This window comes from Triturus cristatus, chromosome 5_1, assembly GCF_964204655.1.
Source record: "Triturus cristatus chromosome 5_1, aTriCri1.1, whole genome shotgun sequence".
In the NCBI taxonomy this organism is placed as follows: Eukaryota; Metazoa; Chordata; class Amphibia; order Caudata; family Salamandridae; genus Triturus; species Triturus cristatus.
The window spans coordinates 518,883,740-518,906,910 of record NC_140587.1 but is presented as its reverse complement, the minus strand read 5'-3'; positions in this window follow the sequence as shown (position 1 = coordinate 518,906,910).

Sequence of the window (23,171 nt, the reverse complement as noted above, 5' to 3'; positions counted from 1 at the left end):
AGACTGATGCCACTGCTCTTGTGGCGTGGCTGTGCTGATGGGTTCTTGTAGGTGTGTCAGCTATCACTGCAGATGCAGGAGAACCTCGCAGCTGTTCATCAGGTGTAACAACAACTTTGCACAATGGAATAAACAGGGATTGATCTGTGTCTCATCATGGTCAGCAACCAGCAAATATTGCAGCACTGCATGATTAGAGATTTTTTTTTTTTTTTAAAGTGAGATATTTTGGTAATGTTCACATTGAAGGGCGGTTATTAGAGTACCTTGATCATTTGAGATATGCCAAGGTTGGGGTTCAAACTGAGGTATAAACCTTTCTTCTCCTTGACAAAAGTGAAACAAAATGGGGTCATGAACTGAGGGTTCACCATCTAGCATTCTCCATCGCCTTGCAGCATTGTGCTGCCATCGGTCACAGATGGTTTACTTAGCTGCAATGAAGGGAATCCGCGACGGATGATTTGGGATGATGCCCTTTGCTTTTTGCCAACCAGTCATAGCAGCAAGAGACGTCTTTGTACTGGCTTGCAGTGTGTTACAGTAGTCTTGGAGAAACATAAATGGCCTGCTCAGCATGGTCATTTCTTTTCAGCAACTCAGATTCCTTCATTGAGGGTTAACAAACGGGCATACTGAGAACATGCTTCAGTAGCCATATAGATGGAAAGCCGTGCAGCCCCACAACCTCTGCTACCCAAATCTCTGGTACCCCTTTCCAAAAAAGTACCGTGCCGGAGGTTTGTGGTCAGTGCATACTCTGAATGTGTTTCTGTAGAGGTAAAGATGGAAATGCCTGCAGCCCCGGAGCACTACAATTGCATCTCTTACTCTTTGCTCCAGTTCACTCCGGCCTCAGCTAGCATTTGCAACAGGCACCCAGATATCATGGTGTTGTTTCTGCATTGACAAGGCTCCAAACCCCATGGGGCTGGCAGCAATGATCAACTCACATTGTTTAGTTTTCATGGTGGTGTCTGCCGACTGGGCTACCTTGGTGTCACCAAATTGTTTGTTTACTATGTCTCTCAAAGGTTTTATTAAGGCTATAAGGCTTTGTGTGACCCTCTAGAAGCAGATGACCATGCCTGAAAGCTCCCCACTTTGTGACACTTGGGTAGGTGGGCATGCCATTTGAACATCTATGAAGTTTTTGAGATCTGATGGGACAACATCTACGGAGAAGGCCTACATGAAGAACTCAATATTGTTTGTAAGAAACTCTCAGTTCTCTTGGTAGAGAGTCAAACCACTGTCTCCGATAATCTCAAGCAGCTCTCGTAGATGGTTAGGGTGCAGTTCAGTGGAGGTGTCATAAAATGTCATTGCTGACAATAAGAAATTCTTGGAGTCTGGACAACATTTCTTTGATGCAGTTCGAAAAGACTTAGCAAGATAGCAACATTCAGCCAATGGTAGCATCACAGCCAATATGTGTGGAAAATGTTATGTGCCGTGACTTTTTGCTTAGTTAATTCTAGTGGTTCCCAGATGGTCTATTTTTGAAACCCACTGGGCTCTGTTTATTTCTGTAATGATGTCATCCACCCAAGGTGTTAGTTGGCGTTTTCTACTTATGTCCTTGTTTGGCATTCACATATAAATGCATATGTGGAGGGCACCAGGTAGTTTTGGCTTTTTGGCTATAACTATAGGGGAGACCCTTGGAGTGGCATCATCAACTTTTTCTATGATCACTGTCACTTTCAACTTATCTAGCTCCTGTTCCACTTGGTTGTGCATATGGAATAGCACCCTCTGTTGGTGGAGAGTTGTGGGCTGGATCATGGGATCAATGTGAAGTTTTACTGACTTTCCTTTGAGACAAATGATGCTTTGGAGCACATCTGCAAATGTTGTTGCATTCCAAATGCAAAGGCAAAAGGTTTCAGGGATTATGCCTCATTGCAGCTGATCAGGATGGGGCCTTCAGTTTTGTTCACAAAAAACACGAGATGGGCACTCCTTGGTGTCCCACTTTGGTAGTAAACATGCCAGCAAAGTCGATTAGGATAGATTTACCAAAGCTATATTTTCAGTTAGCCGTCAGTTGCGAGACAGGTGTGACGTGTAGCTTCTTCTTGATAGCGTTTATGTACCCACTCGATCTCTGCTTCATCTAGCGCAGGACAAGGCACTCATAGCACATGTTTTGCTGTGTGCTGAATTGGAGAGTTGGTGTGGTCAATGTGGCGATGTAGTCCTTGTCTTTGCCAATGTCTGGGAGTAAAAGAAAGATGTTGTGCACCTCCTTGCCCACCAGGTGAAGCAGAATAGAGCTCTTGAAGTTAAGTAGTTATTTAATCTTGAGGCCCACAAGAAACTCACCACATTGTTGCTAATCCCTGCAATTGCACTTTATTGCAATGAATCCCCATAGCGCCAGCTCCCTAATTGACCTGAAGCATAGCTAAGTACTAGAAGGAGAGAAGGGACCAGAAGTCTTCCTCCATTAAAAGGAACACACACGTGGTGGCTGTTCTCATTGCCTCACATGTTAGACACTCATTCAGGTGCCATTTTTGTCAGCGCGCTAGTCGCCCAAATCTCAGCCAAGCTATTTATGGTTTAAATCTTTTTTTTTGCATTTCGTAACAAAGGCCAACAGTAAGTTTCACATAGGTTTACGAGCACAAGTCAAGTCAAGCAGCACTGAATTGCAGTTTATGGAGAAAAAGGGGTGTTTTACTTCTGCAAATGGCCAAACAAGGAAACGTACCCTACCCTCTCCACCCACCTCCCTCCCCGACCACCGTCCACCAACTAAGATGCCAATTCGAGATAGGTTTACTGCTACTCAGCACGCGAGGCTCCCTGTGATTCCCCTTCAGGCGGTGCTGATAAACACAGCAAGTGGAGATATCTCGGGCAGGTGAGCTCCCTAAACTCAGAGCAAGGAGGGCAAGAAATGGCTGCCAGAGATCCACGAAGGTGGAGCCTTTCCCAGGCAATGTAAGAGTGATCCTATCCATCCTCAGGACCTGCCAGAGACGTTGTATCCAACCAGTGAATGTGGGAGTACATGTAGTCCGCCAGTGGAGCAAAATGTTTTGCGTGGCTGAGCCCAGCGCAACCGCCATCTGGTGACCTCGCTGTGAGCGAAGATGATATGTGAGAGGGTTGGGTAGGCCTAAGAGGATATAGCTTGGGAAGCGTCGGAGTTGAGAATCGAAGTGCTTATCTATTTCGTCAATGACCTGCGCCCAGTAGGCATGCAGCTGCTCACAGTCCCACAGAAGATGCACCAGTGTGCCCCATTGCCCACAACCCCGCCAGCAGTCAGCACTTTGTTGGGGGTCCATCGAGTGGAGGCGGTCAGGTGTGTACTACCAGTATGTGGTCACCTTAGTCAGAGTCTCTGTCAGTCCCATACTTTGTGCTGAGTGTCGTTTTCTGTAAATATATCCCTTCCCATTCTCTGTGGCTGAGGGATCGACTCAGATCTCGTTCCCAGCGCATGCACCCTGCATTATAAGCATGTGTATGTTCCGTTAGCAGCATCTTACACAGGTCGGAAATTAGTTTTTTGTCGCAAGAGCGCATGAGCAGCCACTTTTCATATGGTGTAAGGAAACGCTGTGCGTGTGGTTTTACGAGGGGATGGAGAGCCCAGTGCCGGAGTTGGAGATAGTGGAATCGCTCCGACTCCGGAATCCCATAGTGCGACTGGACCTGAGGGAAAGGGAGAATCCCATCAAAGTCAAACAAATGTCCCAGTAACCTGTAGGGCACCAGCTATTGAAGGAGGTCCCAATCATCCCCAGTTGAAATTCAGGGTTGTCAAAAGAGCGGAGTGAGGGGAGACGGGAAAGAAGTCAGGTTGTATTTCTGACAGGTCTGGTCCCAGGCCTCAAGAATCGTCCTGGTTATATGGGAAGCATAAAGATTGGCAGGCCTGTGGGCCCTGCGTAGGAAAGGAATTCTCTGTAGATTTGTGGCTGCTACCGCCTGGTTTTGAAACAATCCGTTTTTCTCTGATTCGGTCTGCTCCATTCTACTAAATGTCGGAGTTGTGTCGCTTGAAAGTAGAGTCGGAGATCCGGGACCCCTAGTCCGCCCTCCTCGGGAGGCAGCCTCGCAATAGCTCCCTTCATGCGGGGTCGGCGTCCCCGTCAGATAAATTATGACAGCTCCGATTGAACCTGCTTGAGCCACCCTTCGGTTGGTCATAAAGGAAGAGTCGGGAAGATGTATAGTATTTGGGGTAGAATTGTCATTTTTATAGCAGCCACTATCCCCAGCCAGGAAATCGCCAGTACTTCCACCGCCGTAGTTCTGCTCGGATCTGTCAGCAGTTTGGTGTAGTTGGTGGCGGCTATCTCTGGCAGCGTAGGCGCCAGCTGGATGCCAAGGTAGGGGACAGGTCCGTCCGCCCATTAAAGAGGGTGAGCAGCTCATAGTTGCGCCAAGGTAGAGGGCGGCATGGAGAGGTTAAGGGCGACTGATTTTTCAACATTAACTTTGAAGCCCGACACCTGAGTGAAGCGATCCAGTTCCGCCATAAAAACCCCCAAAGCTCGAGAAGGATCAGAGAGAGACACCAGGACGTCATCAGCGTAGATGCTGATGGTGTGGACGTCACCCCCGAATTTAATCCCATTGATACGGGGGTTGTGCTGAACACATTGGGCAAAAAGCAGGGGGGAGAGAGGACATCCTTGGCAGGTTCCCCTGGAGATAGGTAGGCGGGACGAGGTATGTCCATTAACTCGGACCGAAGCTATAGGGCGTTGATAGCAGTTGAGAATTAAAGAACAGAATTTATCCCCCAACCCCACGTGGATCAGCACTTGTTCTAAAAATGGCCAATGGACCCTATCGAAGGCCTTCTCCGCGTCTATGGTAAGGAGCATGAATTCCCCAGGGACCCGAGAGGCCTTTTCTATCAGGTGGAGTACACGTTTAGTGTTGTCACTCGTCTGGCATTGAGGGATGAACCCCACTTGGTCTGGGTCGATGAGTCCCGGCATGTGGGGTGCCAGTCGGGCAGCCAAGATCCATGTGAAGAGTTTGAGGTCAATGTTGAGGAGCGAGATAGGACGATAGGCCCCACAGCTGGTCTTGTCCTTCCCAGCCTTCGAAATGACCACAATGGCCGCTTCCAACATGTCCTCCAGTATGGCCCCGCGATCGCAAAGGAATTAAAGAGGCGTGTCAAAAGAGGTGCTATTGTCGGGCAGAAGGTTTTATAGAAGGTGGCTGTGTAGCTGTCAGGTCCGAGCAATTTGGCCAGCTTAAGGTGTGAAATCGCCGCTATGACCTCTTCCACGCGTATCTCCCTCTCCAGGTGGTCCTCTTGAGCTTGAGTAATTGAGGGGAGAGGTGCTGCAGCTATGTACGTCTCGCTGAGCGAGCTATCTAATGCTTGCGCTGCATATAGTTGAGCATAGAAGTCGCGGAAGATATTCGCAATATCCGCATCGGTCGTACCACCAGCCCCACACCATCACACAGTTCCTGGACCCCTTGACGTTGCCGAACCTCGCGCAGCTTATGAGCGAGCAAGCGACCACAACGGTCGCTCCCCATGTAAAATGCCTGGCGCAGGCGTAGAGCAGCGTATTCCGCCCAATTGTTATCAATGGCCGCAAGTTGGGCCTGTACTGCACGCAGCTGTCTCCAGATCCTAGGCGCGCCGGTGCGCTGGTGCATTTGTTCCAGTTCCTTAGTTTGTTGTGTAAGTTTGTCCCTCTTGCGCTTGCGGTCGGCGTTTTCTGCCGTCGCAATAGCAATGATCTCTCCCCTCAGGACTGCTTTAAGCACTGCCCAGCGTGTAGAGAGTGGGGTATCGTTGTTATCATTTGGTCAGAAAGTCATCTATCGCGCGTTGAATCTGTAGGACCACGTCTGCGCAGTGTAAGAGGGTGTTGCGCAAGCGCCAGTGGCAGGGGGGTCGCTGTAGTGGAGGAAGCGTGAGGGTGACCATCACTGGTGCGTGAATGGAGAGAGAGGCGGTTAAGATCTCTGAACCTCCCAGCAGGGTTCGGAGCGTCTCTGTGTCCAGGAAATAGTCTAGGCGGGCATAGATCTTGTAGACACTCGAGTAAAATGAGTATCCGTGGTTATTAGGGTGGGTAGTGCATCAGAGATCCACTATCCCCAAGTCCCTCAAGTGATTTAGTCCCCTCTGGGAGAGCGCGCCCCTCTCGCCAGAACGCTGCGCTGATCGTCCCACGAGTTGTCAAACACCAGGTTTAAGTCCCCTCCTAGCAAAATTCTACGCTCTACCGTCGCTGTGGCTTCAGTCAGTGCTTCATGTAAGAACTGTTCTTGTCCCTCGTTAGGGGCGTAGATAGACCCTATCATGAACGTCAACCCCCCAATGACAAACTGGTATGTCAGAAGTCCCCCTCTAATTTCGACCTCCCTCTGAAGAACCTTTTCCTGGAGGGAGCAGGAGACCAGGATGGCCACTCCTGCCATTTTGGTGGCGCTAAAGGAAAAAAGCTGAGTGAGGAAGAGACGATATTTAAGGCGGCGAAAGTTCCGGGCCAACAGGTGTGTCTCCTGAAGGAGGCAAATGTCCGCCCTCGAGTGTTCTAGATAAGATAAGACTGCCCTCCGTTTGATGGGATTATTTCCCCGCACATTCAGAGTAAGAATACGAAGTGTAGTGGGTGCCATCTAATGAGTGAGAGTTCAGGTGTATCTCTGAATCTCGGGGCCTATCAAGCAGGGATGAATAGGAAGCAAAGGTAGCCTATCGCTGCAAATATTAAAAAACTGTGACGAGGGACCCCAAAAAAGGGAAAAAAGGAAAAAACAACCCCAACAAAAACCAAAACTACAACATCATGTTTGGAACAAGAAAGTCCGTCATCCCAGGATGAACAGAAAGAGTTCGACAAGGGGTCCATAGAGTGGCCAAGATCACCCCCTCCCCGCCTCCGGCCTCAGAATAATAAAGATCAGGCAGCCTTTTCTACTGTCATGAAGGGTGAGTTTTCACCAGTTCTCCGGGGAGTGACTCCAAAGCTGCCTTCTGGCTCATCGTGATTTCGGCAGGGTCTGGCCGTTTAGGGCGTCAGCAGCGTCGCTGTCTCTGCCAGAACGATGGTGAAACGCTGGCCGCCGGGCTCGAGCCACGATTACTTCCTTCTTCTTCCAGTTTGTCTTGGTCCTTTAGAGTAAGGCATCCGAATGGCCCAGATGTTTGTCGTGGTCCTTTAGAGTAAGGCATCTGAATGGCCTAGATTGACCATCTGGGCCATTCGGATGCCTTACTCTAAAGGACCAAGACAAACTACATCCTATACAACCGATGATCTAATTTATGAAGAAGAAAGGGGAGTCAAAAATCGTCAATTTTCAACAAAATGGTGCCATGGGCGGCAATTGTCACTGTACTGTGAACAGTGAACCAAATGAAGAGATTGAAGCACTCATAACAGACAGAGCTCTTCAAGTGTTCTGCGTCCTGAGAAGAACCCAACAAAAGATTCAAGAGGGTTCTAAATGATTCGACAGTTTCTTTTGACCAAATAGGTGTTCAGGTGGATGCAATACCACTCGTGCCCACAAAAACAACCTTGTTTTCTTCTTTTTTTTGTTCAATAAAACTGAAGTGAGCAGAGTAGGTTCACCATTTGGTCACTACGTCTAACACTAGTTGAAACATAACCGAGTGAGATATGGTTCGGAGGTATTGGTTGTTAATATAAGTGTAGGTAAAGAACCTTTACAGAACCAGTGCTACATATGTGGTTTATGTTGTTCTATTGTAATGGGATGTCTTTGTATATTGACAATGTATTGTGTCATTTAGTCTATATGTTCATTTTTGCTTATTGTGATCTCAGTGTATGTTCAAATATCTAAACAAATGGTGTATGTTGCAAAACAGAACAAAAAAACTTTTTCCTTAAAAAAGATTAAATAAAAATTCAATCAATCTGAAGCAAAGAAAATAAAAAGAACGTTTTCAGATCTGAAGGATTAGGTCGTTTTATTTTTGCATGAAAGGTTGAATGAATGTTTTTCAGTACTGGCATGTTTTTTGTTGGTTTCTAATTTGTGGCCCGGCCTTACTGATTGAGGGCCAAACCCTTTTGTGGTCTTCACCAAAACTTGGCTTTGAGAGGAGTCTGTGTCGGGCATTGTAATGACCCTTCCCCAGGGCTATGCTATCACTAGGCTGGATTGGGAAGGAAGTAAAAGACGAACGGGATTAGCCATTATTTATAGAGGAGCTAAAAATAAAATCTGAATCCATGTCACTACCGGGAAGTGAATGTTTGTTATTTTCCATTAGACCTCTCTTCAACATTCACATTCTCAGGCATATTAATATACCGTCCGCATGGCCCTGCAACCCAGTTCATACAAACCCTGGCAGACATAGGTCCTAGTTACGATGCCAGTTGGATGAGCGTCCAGCCGGCATTGTTGCAGGTAATCGGCAGTCCCGACAACCAAATTAGCATCCGACCGCAGTGGAGGTGGTCAGAATCATGCCTCTTTGCATTGAGGTTTGTGCTGCGGCCCGGAAAAGGGCCTGCCACTTGGGGCATGGATGTTTGTGGGGGCACCTGTGGTGCCCCCTGACCTTATAGCAAAGGCCACGGAGGGACGGTGGCCCTGCTAGGGACCCCCAAAGTTTTGACAGCCTTTCATTGGTGGTCAGAGCGCCACTGAATGGTCGTCAGAAAGGGCCATTGTAATCCCTGAGCAGGCACCACCATCATTGTAGGGATTACATTCCGACCGTGGGGCCGACGAGCTCCTTGAGCTCGTCGTGATTGGTGCCTCACCCATGTGGTCAGACCGACCGCAGTGTAATGCTTCAGATGTTGGTGGGACCGACACTGACATGCCATAGGTGTCGGTCCCACTGACATCCTAATGAGGCCCATAGTGTTTGAACACAGTATATTAACTGCTAACTTCACCTTGTTAGGTGACTTAAATTTCCACCTAGAAAACACCTAAGGGCCTGATTACGAGTTAGGCAGTCCTACTGTGGGCTCGCCGCTGCTGCTCCCAATGGAGGACCGTCAAGCTTGTGGTGCGCCTGCCTGCCGTATTAAGACTTTAATCCATGGTGGGCAGGCGGTGCTGGAGCAGTCTCACGATGGGAGCTGCTTAAGGCTCATAGTAGAGCCTTAACAGCAGACCGCAATTGTGACAGTACATGCCGCACGTTCCTGCACGGTGTGTTATGCACCATGTAGTACATGCCATACCGTGCAGGAATGGTGGTGCAATTCTTGGGGAGCACAACATGTGGCCCCAGGCCCAGAAGAGGCAGGGGGCCTGTTAGGGCCTTATTAGTTGCATCTCCACCAACCTTTTCATGGCAGGCTCACCACTATGAAATGGGCGGTGGACAGGCAACTCGTAATATGCTCAGCGGTGCCGCAGCCTCACCAGCAGTATATTGGTGCCCCTTTCCGCTGCACTACCGCCGTGGGATCCCGTATCCCGGTGGAGGCAATGGTCCTGTGGCTGTCCGACCGGGTGGACCCTCCATGGTGGCAGTGGTTGGACCACCACCACGAGTATGGTGGTCCTGAGGACTGCCATACTAGTAGTGAGGCCCTAACTGTAAAGTATCCAATAATTTCATAATGAATCTAGCAGTGGTCCAACTGACCCAACAGGTCGAAGCCCCTACCCCCAAACAGGGCCACTTGTTAGAGTTAATATTTTCTAATCTACCGGAACTAATCACAGAAGGCCCTTTAGATATTTTTATGGTCAGATCATAAACTTATTTCATTTCATGTGTATAAGGCAAGTACTATAAGCAAAACACCTCATTAGCCCACACGCATGGGAGAACATATTTACCAACTCCATCTCTAAAATAGCTGGAGATATAGCCTGCAGATACAACAGTTTTGAGGTCTGGATGCAAAATGCTGTAAACAATCCGTTTCCTATAAGGCAAAAAAAAGCTGCACGCACTGCATAGAGAGAACTTTGGTTCTCACCAAAACTCACAGAACTGAAAAAAGAATCTAAAAAACTAGAAAAGGCGTGGAGAAAAAATTATGATACAAGGAGAAAGGAGAACTATAAGAAGGCAGTAAAAAAAATTATTACACCATCAGGAGTGCTAGAGTTAATTATTTTGCCTCTAAAAATAATAATGCAGCTAACTCTTCTAAAGAATTGTTCAACCGGTAATCAGCCTGATAAAACCCAGCAATAATAAAATACCCCCCCCCCCCCATCAGAGTCACGATACAATATGATGCCTAAGTTCTTTCTTGAGAAAGTAAATAGCATTCTCCATACTCTAGGGAGAGATGAAGGAGCCTCTAAGTCACTTCAATCATGGGATTGCAAATTAAATACATTTGCAGAAATCATGCTTAATGACAGAGGAAATGCTGAAATCCTTAAAATCAGGCACCTAACAAGACCCTGTCCCCCCAGATAATATGCTAAAAGGTGTAAAAGCATTAATCATCATGCTCACTGATATGTTAACTCAGGAAAGGTCCCATCAACATGGAAACCTGCCATTGTCAAGCCTCTATTAAAAAAGGCATCAATTGACCCCCTTAAGTGTGAAAATTATCGACCGATCTCCCTTCTTTCAGGACCCAGCAACATTTTGGAAACATCTGTTAATAAGAATCTTTCATCATATCTGGAAATAAACCGCATACTACATCCTTCCCAAACCACTTTCAGATTATGTAGCAGCACTGAAACTGCCCTGCTTGCACCCACGTAGGAGCTTCAAGTAATCCTGGATCAAAATGGGTCCAAGGCCTTGATCCTTTCCCACCTTAGTGAGGCGTTTGACACCGTCTCCCACCCAGTGCTAGTAAATAGGCTCAAAGAAGCAGGGATAGCCGGGGCAACACTCAAATGGCTTACCTCCTTTCTTTATAACAAAACTTTCCAAGTCTGCGAGGAAGCCATACTGTCAAAAACTCACTCTTTAAATTGTGGAGTCCCTCAGGGTTCATCATTGAGCACCACTCTATTCAATTTGTATTTCACCCCATTGGCAGACACCATAAATGGCCACGATCTTTCCTCAATATCTTTATGTGGTTGAAATTAAATAGAGAGAAAACCAGGGTGATGGTGGTTGGAAGCAGCCCTGCTAGGTGGATGGAATTAAACTGGCTTGAGTATCTTGACAGTCAACCCACCCCCAAATCAGAGGTCAGAAGTTTGGGTGTTTGGCTAGACAATAAACTTTGAAGTAAAACAACTGGTGGCAACATGCTTTGGCATACTAAGAACCCTGAGAAAGCTGCTAAGATGGCTACCTGAACCATCATGCGGGATAGTGGTACAAGGCCTAGTCATATCACTGCTGACTATGGGAACTCCCTATACTTGGGAAGTACCAAAGTGGTCATAAAAAGACTCCAGGTTATCCAGGACACCGCATCCTGGATAGTGCTGAAAGTCCCCAAATGCCACTCAGCAACCCGAGAGCTGGCTAGCCGACATTGACTGCCACTGCTTAAAAGGCTACAATTCGAAGCACTTTGCCTTGCCCATCGAGTGATGCATAAAAGTGGTTCTAAACTGATCCAATGAATACTTACTCCATACAATCCCTCCAGATTGCTGCGGTCCAACAACCAGCAACTGTTTGTAGTCCCCAGGATAATGAAAGTTAGGATTGGAGGACGGTCCTTCGCTTTCCTAGTCCCTAGGCTCTGGAATGCTCTCCCACAGCACATAAGGTGGACCAAGTCAGAACCAATATTCAGGAAACTGCTAAAACTGCTTTGTTCTAAACAGAATGGCCAGTAATAGCAATCATCCATCAGCTGTCGCAGAACTCTGAGGCCCTTCTGGATAGCCATGCGCTTTATAAGTTTCCATGAATAGAATATAATTTTTCTTCTATCATATACTGATAACAGAGCAGAAAAAATATCAAAAGTCTGGATGGATTTGCTGAGTTGTGTAGCATAGTGAGTGATGGCAGTGGGGTCTGGATAAAGGATGGACCATCGCTGGTGGTTGCAGTACCATAACAAAAGCAGGTGTGACAAATGAAGCAAAGCTGGAGAAGGCCTGAGCATAGGAAGTTTCTGGGCTTGAAGTTTAAAAGATTTTAATGTTGGCATAGGCCAAAACTGCACCAAATAGGGTACACTGCATCACAACCACTTCAACAGTCGTGAACAGTTTTCTGCAAGGGGTACTTTACGAGCTGGTACCCAGCATACAATTGTGTTCCTTACATGTTGTGTACTTTGCATTAAATTGATCAGTTCGCTGTAAACCACTCCTATGGGAGTGCTGTAACATGTGCTGCTCCAGGGAGTTAGAGTCACAAGCTGCAGATAACTGGGTGCTCCTAGCTGAGAAGCAAAATGCATGGGATAGGACATTCCATCTGGTCCTCGGGGCAGGTGAGCAACAAGACACTGTCATTCACAGGTGGAACGAGGCTGCAACAAGCTTAGGGTGCTAATCCTCATTGCGACGTTGTTTTGAGGTTCGGCCCAGCTGCGGACCACAGACCAGATGGGCACACTTAGTTTGATTCACACTCCTTCTTCACACACTGCTCTACTCAGGTGTGCATCTTTTATTTAAAGAACAAATGATGACTTTACCACAAGTGTTGGCGATGTATATGAGTGGAACTCCCAGACATATCGATGAACACTACGGTCTGTCTAGCATTTTTCTCATATTCATATTCAAAAGATCAGTCGTCCTGAAAGTCTGTACTAATTTATGAGCCACTTAAATAGATGGATTAAAGGGATAAATGGCATGAAAGTCACTTGGTAGTCTTGGCCTTCATTATATATATGAAATCACCACACAAAAAGACTCCACACCAGGTTAGAAAAGTAGGCCAAAACTATAAAAATCCAATAAATAGAACCAGAGTTATGAATCTTTAAAGAATAAACTGTAAAATAGTGCTTACAAGCATAAAGCACCAACAGGGGATATCTGGTCATGCTGGACCGGGTCAAATCAAAATGTTCAGGCCAACCGCGATTGAGCACGTGTCGGGTACAACCCCAGATTACTCCTGCTGAAGTTTTACCTTCTCAAGTTGTGTGGCAAGAATCCCGTTCTTGGGGAAGAAGTTCACCAGAAGCAAGCAGAGCATTAATGGTGTTGGTCAGTGGGGCACAAGAAGCTGACCAGGCATTTTGGATGGACGGGTTTGAGCCTCTCGGATGCAAGCGGCGTACTTGCTGTGCGGAGAGACAAACACGTGGCTATTTTCACTAGATTTCCATTCGAGTGACGAGGTTGCGGAGCGAATAGGCCCATTCACGAAGAGCACAAAACTTTGACTTAAAGAGCAGAGAGACCACTTCCAAAGGCCCAGGACCTAAGAGGGCCCTCTTGGGGGTCAAGGGCTTGTTCAAGATGGGTCCAGGTGCTCTGTGAGTCAGTTATGTCCCTGCTGCTCTGATCAGGAGGCCAACAGACCAGCCCTTTGAGTCACTCTGGGGTCAAGATGGGTTCCAGGTCCAGTTCTTCTCCCCCAGGCAAGAGGGCAGCAGGTCAGCACAGCAAGGCAGACACTCCATCAGAGTAGCAGTTCAGCAGAGTGACAGTTCTTTCAGCAGCATAGCAGTCCTTCTTCTTGGCAGAGTATCCACGGGTTCAGAAGTGTACTGAAGTGGTGGTGTTAGAGGTCCAGTACTTATGCCCTGTTGTGCCTCTGAAGGGGGGGGGGGACTTCAAAGAGATGCCTTTGAAGTGCACCACTGTCCTCCCTTCCTGTCCTGGCTCCAGACTCACTACAGCCCCTTATGTGGGGACAGGACACCGCCTATTCAGATGTAAGTGAGGCTGTGACCAGCTCCTCTCTCCAATCATGCCAGGATGGCCCATCAGGTCATACCTAAGCTTCCATTGTGTGTGGCTGTCTAAGGGCAATACACAAAGCCCAACTCTGCCCCACCCCAGACATGTGTTCAGAGACAGACAGCAGGCACCACATGACTAAAGTAAGAAAATTTAAACTTTTTAAAAGTGATATTTTCAGAACTGGAATTTAAAATCTGAATTCACTGAAAGTTGTGATTTCAAATTGTGACTCCAGAGATGCCAAACTTGAATTAGTTTTAGTTTTTACACTTATAAAATGTAATAAGGTAATCCCAATGTTACCCTATGGGGGATATAGGCCTTGCAGTGGTAAAAAACGAATGTAAGACATCTAAAACGTAAAAATTACATGTCCTATTTTTTAAATACATGGCACCCTGCCGTTCGGCTGTCCATGACCTACTCTAGCTGTGACTTATAAGTAATAAAAAGGAAGGTATGAGCCTAGCAAGAGGTTTATCCTGCTAGGTCGATATGGCAGTTTAAAACTGCACACACGGGCTATGCAATGGCTAGCCTGAGGCAAGCCTAAAGGGCTACTTAAGTGGCAAAATCAGTGGTGCCGACCCACTAGTAGCATTTAATTCAAAGACCCTGGGCACATATAATGCACATTACTAGGGACTTATAAGTAAATAAAATATGCCAATTGTGGATAAGTCCATGTTACCATGTTTTAAGCAGAGAGCACATGCACTTTAGCAGAGGTAAAGGGCCAGATGTTAAGCATTTAGCTTTTATTAGCGGACTGAATTGCTATTTCAGGCAGTTAAGAAATGCTAAATGGCTTTTCCATATGTACAGAGGCTGTTTGGGAATAGCAAAATGCGATTTCGAGCCAGTAGAAATCTCATTTTGCGATACCCTTATAGGAAACGCAAATTGGCATTTCCTATTTGCGATTTCCTAATCACATGTACAAAGCAATTTTTAGGTGTAAAATGGGCATTTAGGAAATGCAATTACCATCGACTCTAAGTTGATGGTCACCATGCACAATTTAAAAAAAGCACTCCAAAATGTTTATTTTTTTTAAATGCTATAAAGCGTACATACAAGTGCACCACTTTTTTCGGGATGCATCAAGGGGGGGCCTTAGGCTGATAGTCACCCTTGCTTTAGCATTTTTCTAATTTATGCTTTCCTATTAGGAAATCACAAATTAGAAAATACCAAACCATTCGTATCAATGGGCCTTTAGAATGGTTTAGTATTTCCTAAATAGCGATTCCTACTCTGTAGGAATCGCTATTAGGAAGTCTCTATTTTTGTACATTCCATTTTCCATTTCCTGAATAGTAATTTCTTAGGATCCGCTATTTAGGCAAGGCAAATATGCAATTTTGAACATCTGGCCCAAAGTACCTAGAGTCCTAAAGCTAAGAAAACAAAGTGATCAAAAAGGGGAGGCGAAATGCAAAAGGTTTAGGGGTGACAAGCCAGTACATCTAATCAAAACACATTGATACTTGTTTCAGTGGATTTCAAAAAGTTTAAAACACGTTATCAGGGTGCACTCAAAATATCATCCAGTTCAATGTATGCTAAAAAAAAAGGAATCAATTCAATCAATTAATACTTTATTTCACATTTAAAATCAAATGCATAAAAAAGTTCAGATACAAATATACAAATACATCAATAAATTATCATAAAAAAGCCTATGTCTAAGACTTTTCCATAAAACCCTTAAAAATAACACATAAACTCACTAATTCATCAGAATCTTGATGCATTTAAATTGGTCATTCAGAGCTTATTATGCAAGATTTAACAACTTTTTCAAGAAGTGTTCTTTCCATGTCTCTCAAGGCAAACACACATCTCAGCAGCAAGCATTTAACCCACAGAGCTATTTTACTTGGAAATATTTTTCGCAATAATTTCAGTTAGGATGTGGAAATGCCCTGTCGATGAAGATGGAGGCTGCTATCTGTATAATGGCTAATGATTGCCTCCTACCAGCCTTTAAAAACAAGCATACCACACTCATAAGCACAACTTGATCAGCCTGACGTCTTCTTCTTAAACATATCTAACTACTACCTATCATAGTGTTTCACGTTTATGCCTTCTCATTGTAGCAGCAAATTTAAATAGCTGTACATTTTGGTTCTGTCGCGTTCAGTAATGTTTCAAAAATGATACGAAAAGTTGTCTTTTGTATCTTTGCCTGAGGGACCCGAATCCTGAGGGTCTGACCCTGTAAATTAGCCAATTAGACAAGTTCTCTCTTCTCATCTTCAAATTGGTTTAGCTGAAAGCAGATCTTAATATTTAACCACAAGAGGAACATCTTATGAAGCAGACGGGGATGTACTGACAACTGACTAACTGGTGGTTAAGCAACTGCACCACAGACTTAACTTCTGGTCCGAAAACTATACTTTCCACAGCACAAAAACGTATTTTTAAAAGGAGAACATCTCAAAAAGTCATGACACACTTCCAGGCTACACTTCTTAAACTGAATACTACCATTTCCGGCATAGCAGTAATCAGAGGAACAGCTTTTTGTCTTGTGTCCCCCACCCAATCGCTGGAATGCAGCTACATCCAAAAAGTTTATATCCAGTACCAGCAACCCCAGTAGCGCTCATATCACCAGCGCAGACAAGATTCAACTGAGCCACAATGCTCCTCAGGATTAAATGAAGTCCTTGAGGTCATGCATTCCACATGGATCAATCTGCCTACTGCTGATGTATATACTTTACATGCCTCCTGCTCTTCAAATGTGTTTGCTGCTTTTGAAAACCTTCATGAAAAGTGGCAACTTGGTCATATTTAGAGCTGTGCTGACAGGAATTACAGCTATAGCATTACATGGACACCCAAGGGCGCTATGTAGTTGCAGAATGGGCGGGATAAATCAAAAGGAGTCATATGTCCTGTTAACTAAGTTGTGCTCAAACTCTGGAAGATCAGTACTCACCAGGGCTGTGGTACCGTTGATCTATCAAAGTTGTTCCCATTCTCACTGGTAGCCAGCTGGGTAATGACTGTAAAAGTTGAGCTCAGAAAGTCATCTTGATTTGAGCTGCACACCTGAAGTTGTTTGATTCAACGTTGCCTTCCTGCTTGCATTCTCTTCCTAGTAAATAATTGAGTTGCTGAAAGAGTTAGCATGAGTCATCACACCCCATGTGGAGGCATGTGCCAAGGAACAAGCAGGCTTCTGTAAGCAGTCCCAGCGATGAGTAATATGAGGGAAAGACCGGCACAAACCTGAACAATGAATTAATGTCTGCTTGATTGACTTCAATCGCCCACTCCGAGAACCAGCCTGACTGCCTGTCTAAAAGCTGCACAAAATTTGATGCGGTCTTTCAGTTTAGGATATCTTAGTGTTAACCCCTTTTTGCTAAGTCTAGTGATGCATTTAGTGAGTTTTGCCTGTTGTCTTCCCAGTAACTACATTGTGGTGAAACCTTAATGTTTAGTAATGGAGGCTCTTGGCATTACCATTTTCCCTCAGGAGACTAACTGGCACATGCATCAAAGCTTATCGCGATCGCAAACTGTGAGATTCGCAAAAATCGGCTGTTTGCGATCGCAAAATTAGGTTTTGCGAGGCATCAAAGGTCAAGGCCCTCGCAATTTGAGAATTTGCAATTAATTGCGAGTTCTCAAATTGCAATTGCATTTAAGGAATTGTATTTTGCGATTCCTTAAACGCAATGCAAGAACCACTTTGAAGTAGCGATTTTGCTACTAGGGGGTGCAAATTACCATGAAGTTGAACTTCATGGTAATTTGCAAAAACTTAGAAAAATGCACTAAAGTGCATTTTTTAAAGTTGTAGGTTACACACACACATGTCCTTGGGACATGTGTGTGTGCAACATTTGTGCACAGATCAATTTCAGGGGTGCAACAGGGTGTCCTTTTGACACCCTTGCACCCTTGAAATTGCATGAGCAATTGTACTCGCAAATTGCGCATGCAATTTTCCATTCATTCCTATGGGCCTGTAGACCCCTAGGGATGAATGGGAAGCCATTCCTTATTTGCGAATCACAATTTGCGACTCGCAAATTAGGAATGTGCAGGAATCGCTATTTTCATAGCGATTCCTACATGCATAGGCTTTTGCGAGTCCTTAATTGCGATTCCTTAATAATCGCAATTAAGGAATCGCAAAATATTACCTTGATGCATGTGCCTGTACATGCTTTACCTAGCTTGGATGGCAAGACAACAGCATACTCCTAGGCTTATATTAGATGCGGGATGTATATCTGGATGCACACAAAATGCCTCATACATGAATGCTTAGTTGCTATTCCCCTCATAGAGATGAGCACCAGCTCAGTGTAGGCCCATAAGATGCCTGGGTGATGTATGAAGCAGCAGAGAACAGTCCTCATGAGTAGGTAGCAGCTTAAACAACAAGTTTGTCTCCTTCTTTCCCCTCTCCCATTCTATGTGCCATTTTAGTGCTGCTTGCATGCTGGTCTTGTGAGCTTGTTGCCTTTTTTTGACTGAGAGCAGCTGCTTCTGGGGAATCGCCCTTGCATCCACTGAATGAGTTGGTGAACAAGTCTGCCATTCCTTCACTTTGCAAGCAAATTCACTAAGATCTTACTGCCCAAATTAGCCGCATGGATTATAGATAAGAAGTTGCTTTAAGTTTTCACAGGCAGGTTTTTGATAGAACTACTTTAACACAAACAACATCATTGTGTTGAGTATTTTGGCAAAAAAAAGAAATACAAACAGCGCAAATCCATATGTGTGCTATACTGCGGAAACGATAAAATTAGAATTTCAACCCTAACACTCCTGCTGGGCCCATATGGGTAGGATTTTTGCTCAGGTTCAATACTTCACCTTAGAGGAAATGTGTCTCCTACAAATCCTTCTTTGTCGTGGTGAGGGATGAGAAATCAGGAACTGCCGGCCACCCAATGAGGACCATTAATTGGTAGCCAACTTACAAATTGTAGATCAGATTCAAATACATTCCTCTTACAACCAGTAATTGGAAGACCTAACCTCCTAAAGAAGTTTAGTCTGACAAAAATCATACAAACCAAGAGTCCTGTTGTCGCTACACAGAACAAAAGCAAAAGAACATAATGTACTGAAAATAATCTATGACTTTCTCAATTAGCCATTTAGAATAGGATAATTGTAAGAACAGTTTCTATGGAAAGAATTTAGACACAAATAAAAGACTTTGAAAAAGTTAGATAATTTGGTTATTGTATTAAAGATCCAAACTCAATGCATATAAGTAACAATTTAAGAAGCTCAGTCATATATATTACAGCACGAAATATAAAGTCACACATTTAATCAAAGTAAATCTATTGCTAAATACGGACACCCATAAAAGGATTGTTCCTAATTGTTAGAGATTTCTACCACCAACAAACGCAGGACAATAGTTTCACAAACGTTCTCTTAGCATGGGCAAAGAGATCAAGTTAAAACCCACCAAGGGGAAGTCCATAGGAAAGTGAAATGGGGCAAAAATCTGGAAAGTTAAAGTCTGCTCTGTAACCAAACTGCCACAAATCATCCAGCAGGCAAGTTCAGGAGGCAATGAAAGTGAAAAGGGGTAGCCAGAGCCTTGAGCCACCTCCTAGTAAAAGCACTTTTGTATAGATCCACAATGGTCTGATTATCATGTAACTGTTCATTCTATGCTCACAGGTTATTTGACAGAGCTTATTTACTTTTTTGATCTCCATGCCTATAGTTCAAAGGTCTAGTTACCACCATTCATACACAAAGATGGGCGGTAAGAAAGTCTCTTGTTGCTTAAAGAATGTCGCATGATCAAGAACAAATAAAGCAACATTTGAAGAAATGTATCAAAGTCCATTGCACAAGGTTATGAAATAATGCAGCCTAAGGAGAAACACAATTTAAATGCTTTTTAAAGTTAACATTTCTTATTTAGTAAAATAAACTTCTAATTAAGTCTAAGCATAACAAAAGTAATCACACATATCAAATATAAGCATTTTGTAATGTTGTCAGTGATTGTTACACAGAAATGTTCAACTTTCATTGCGGCCTCCTAACACAATTTCAAAAAGTAGCAACATGTAAATTATTTCTATAAATCATTAAAATAAAATCCTTTCTATGAATAATTGATCTTCATAATGTTAGGCACTTATGCTGAAAGTTTCAATCCTCTAACAAATTACATGATTTACACCATTGTTGATATTGTCGAGTTTCTTATGGCTCTCTTCAATTAAGTCAATAGAAATGCTAAGTCTCATCATTAGTTTTGATGACATTTTCGTTAAGAATATAAAGTAATCAGTTACTAAACATCTTGAATTCATCTATTTGATTAATCCTACAGTTTCTACCTAGTCAAACACACGTTTACTATGCTGGTACATCAACATTTTCTCAGTTTCGGTGTTGTTTTTCTAGACGTGTGCAAAGTGCATATTTGTATTGTCATTGAAAAGATTTGGTTTATGTGTTGTGTAAAGCATGATCAGCATTTATGCTACATCAGTACCACCTTGGAAAAGTAGACCATACCTACCGAAGGACTAAATTACAGTCATGGAAGATTGTTTCAATCTTGCTTATCTAGAGGATGTAATGGATCTAAAATTAAACTTGAAGCTTCATATTGTTAAATTAACAATAAGGTTCATGGGTATAACTCATACTACAAAAATGGTGTATGTGTATGGGTTTTGGTTATTGGGTGAGGTTATAATGGCAGGTCATCCCAACCTGATTCCAGTTCTACAGGATGGGATGCTGCCTTTTGGGCAAGCTGTATGAAGCACTGAAAAATATTAATACAGAATAGTCACACTGTTAAATCTGAGATCCTCTGCACCTCATTGTCCCCACAGATTGTAATTTGGATTGTTACCACTCGAAGCCTTAGCCAACATCCGGTACATCAACTATCTGCTATCCTGCGCCTGGGCCGAGCCCATGCCCTAAAGGCACCTATATACAGGAATACCTTTTATAGTAGTATTAACCTTACAAAGCCTCTATCCATGGTCGGGGTGATATCAGAAATATAAACTAATTAATTTTTAAAGCATTTTACAAATCAATATTCGCAATATAAATTGGATTTGAGAAAAACAGTCAAATAAATGGTCCACTTTTTAGTGTTTTATGGCCCATTTGTAAAATCAGATGTACAATTCGCATAGTGACTGGTTGGGTTTCTTGCAAATGGGTTTGCAATTTGTGATTTAACTCATGCATTAAAAGGTCTCATCACAATGTAACTATTTTCAGGGGGTTGCAAATTACCTTTCTAATAAACATTAAGTGGGTCACAATTTGTGACCCTACAGTGATTAGCTGGGAATGGAGGGATGGCAGCCTCTAAGGGACAGTAGCCATCCATCCCTACATTTTTATTCCCAAATGGGAATTATTATTTTTAAGTACAGTATGGCTTTAACAATAAAGATTCCTGGTCGAAGACATCAAGGAAGTATGCAGTGGTTTTCCGGACTGCTAACTGTCCCGCAAGAGGCCACCTGACATGCTTCCCAAAGGGGAAGCAATAAATTGGAGACAGCTTCTACTTTGCAAATCAGTTTCCATCCCAAATGAGTGGTTGGTTACTGATCAATAATTTATAACAGCAACTGAGATTACAAAACATTGATACACATTGCTACTCATAAATAGGAATCAGATTTCTCTTTCATGACTCCATATTTTTTAATTAGAAAGTCCTTTTATGAGTTGGAAAGACCATCCTGTCTCTTAAAAAGCTTAAATCACGTAAATCACGTGGTTTGTGACCACAAAAGGGCCTTGTATATTAGGTCCCGGTCCTTTGCCCAACGACTAAGAGCTTATGGTCCTGATGTACTGGTATTCCATTCATAAAAAGTGGTTGCAAATTGTGCACACACTTGCGCATAGATTAGTATTTTGGAAGCTCACAGGTGGTTACAGAACAACCTGGGTATTTTATATTCATTAGGCAGGTCCCAATCTGTGATCCCGTGTGATTGGCTGTCACAGGAATGGTGGTCTGCAAAGGACAACAGACCACCATCCCTATGATTGCATTCCAAAACAAAATACTTCTGTTATTTTTTTTTAAAAGCAGTCTATTTTTCTTCGAAAAAATGCTTTTAAATAAAACAAGTTTCCATTTTGAAAAACTTCAGGGTGAGCATGGACTGGTTCTTTGGACTACAGCCTGCTCCTTTGGAGGCTGCAACACTAAGGGGGTGGGGGGGGCGTTATATGTTGTGATCACACATTCCATTACCATGCATACCTCAACATGGTCATCACAACAACCGCATCTTTACTACGCATGCCTTTACAACACATGCATTTACCACGTATATACCTTTACCAAGCATGCCTTTGCGAAAAAGTAAGTATTCAGAAGGTAAGTATAAAACCTTATATATATCTATGTATATATATATATATATATATATATATATATATATATATATATATATATGGTTTTATACTTACCTGCTAGATGCTAAAGATATGCTAAATGCTATATATATATATATATATATATATATATATATATATATATTCACTGAAAAAACCATAGGTTTCAGGGGCGTTATAGTTAGCTGGAATTCTCACTCGTACAAAACCATTGAAATTCCCCTGTTATAGTTAGTTCAGCTAACTGTATGTGTTTCTATAAGTGATTGTTTAAAAGACTAAGTATGTGTAAGTTTCTGTAGAAGTAAGTGTGGTGGTGTGTGTATAACTGTATATGCAAGTAAATTGATGTTTGATTCTTTATTAGCATGAGTGACTGTGTGTGAGTAACTCTATGGATGAGTGGTGTTGTGTAACAGGATGTATAGGTGTATGAGTACATATGATGAGTGAGTACATGTGTGAGTGACTGTATAGGACTGTTGGTAAATGAGTGGATGTGTATGTGGATCTTAGAATTACTGAATAGGTTGTTGTAACTGGTATTGGTATGTCCATTGTTTTGAAAATTTTAGTTTCTATTTTTGAATGTGTGTATCAAAGGTTATATTAGGGGGAGAGGAGGTCTGCCACTCTATCACAAGGATGATGTCATCAGTGATGTCATTTGAGATGTCATCAGTGATGTCATGAGTGATGTAATATGTGACGTCATCAGCAGTGCATTACGGGCGCACGAGTTATAGTTAGCTGAACTAACTATAACGGGGGAATTTCAATGGTTTTGTACGAGTGAAAAGTCCAGCTAACTATAACGCCCCTGAAACCTATGGTTTTTTCAGTGAATTTTTAAGGTTTTTTAAATGCTAATTCCTAACTATAACGTGCCTGAAACCTATGGTTTTTTCAGTGAATTTCAAAGGTTTTTTAAATGCTAATTTCTAACTATGCCTACAGAGATAGGACATGTGAAGAAAAAAAAATGCACAGAAAGAAAA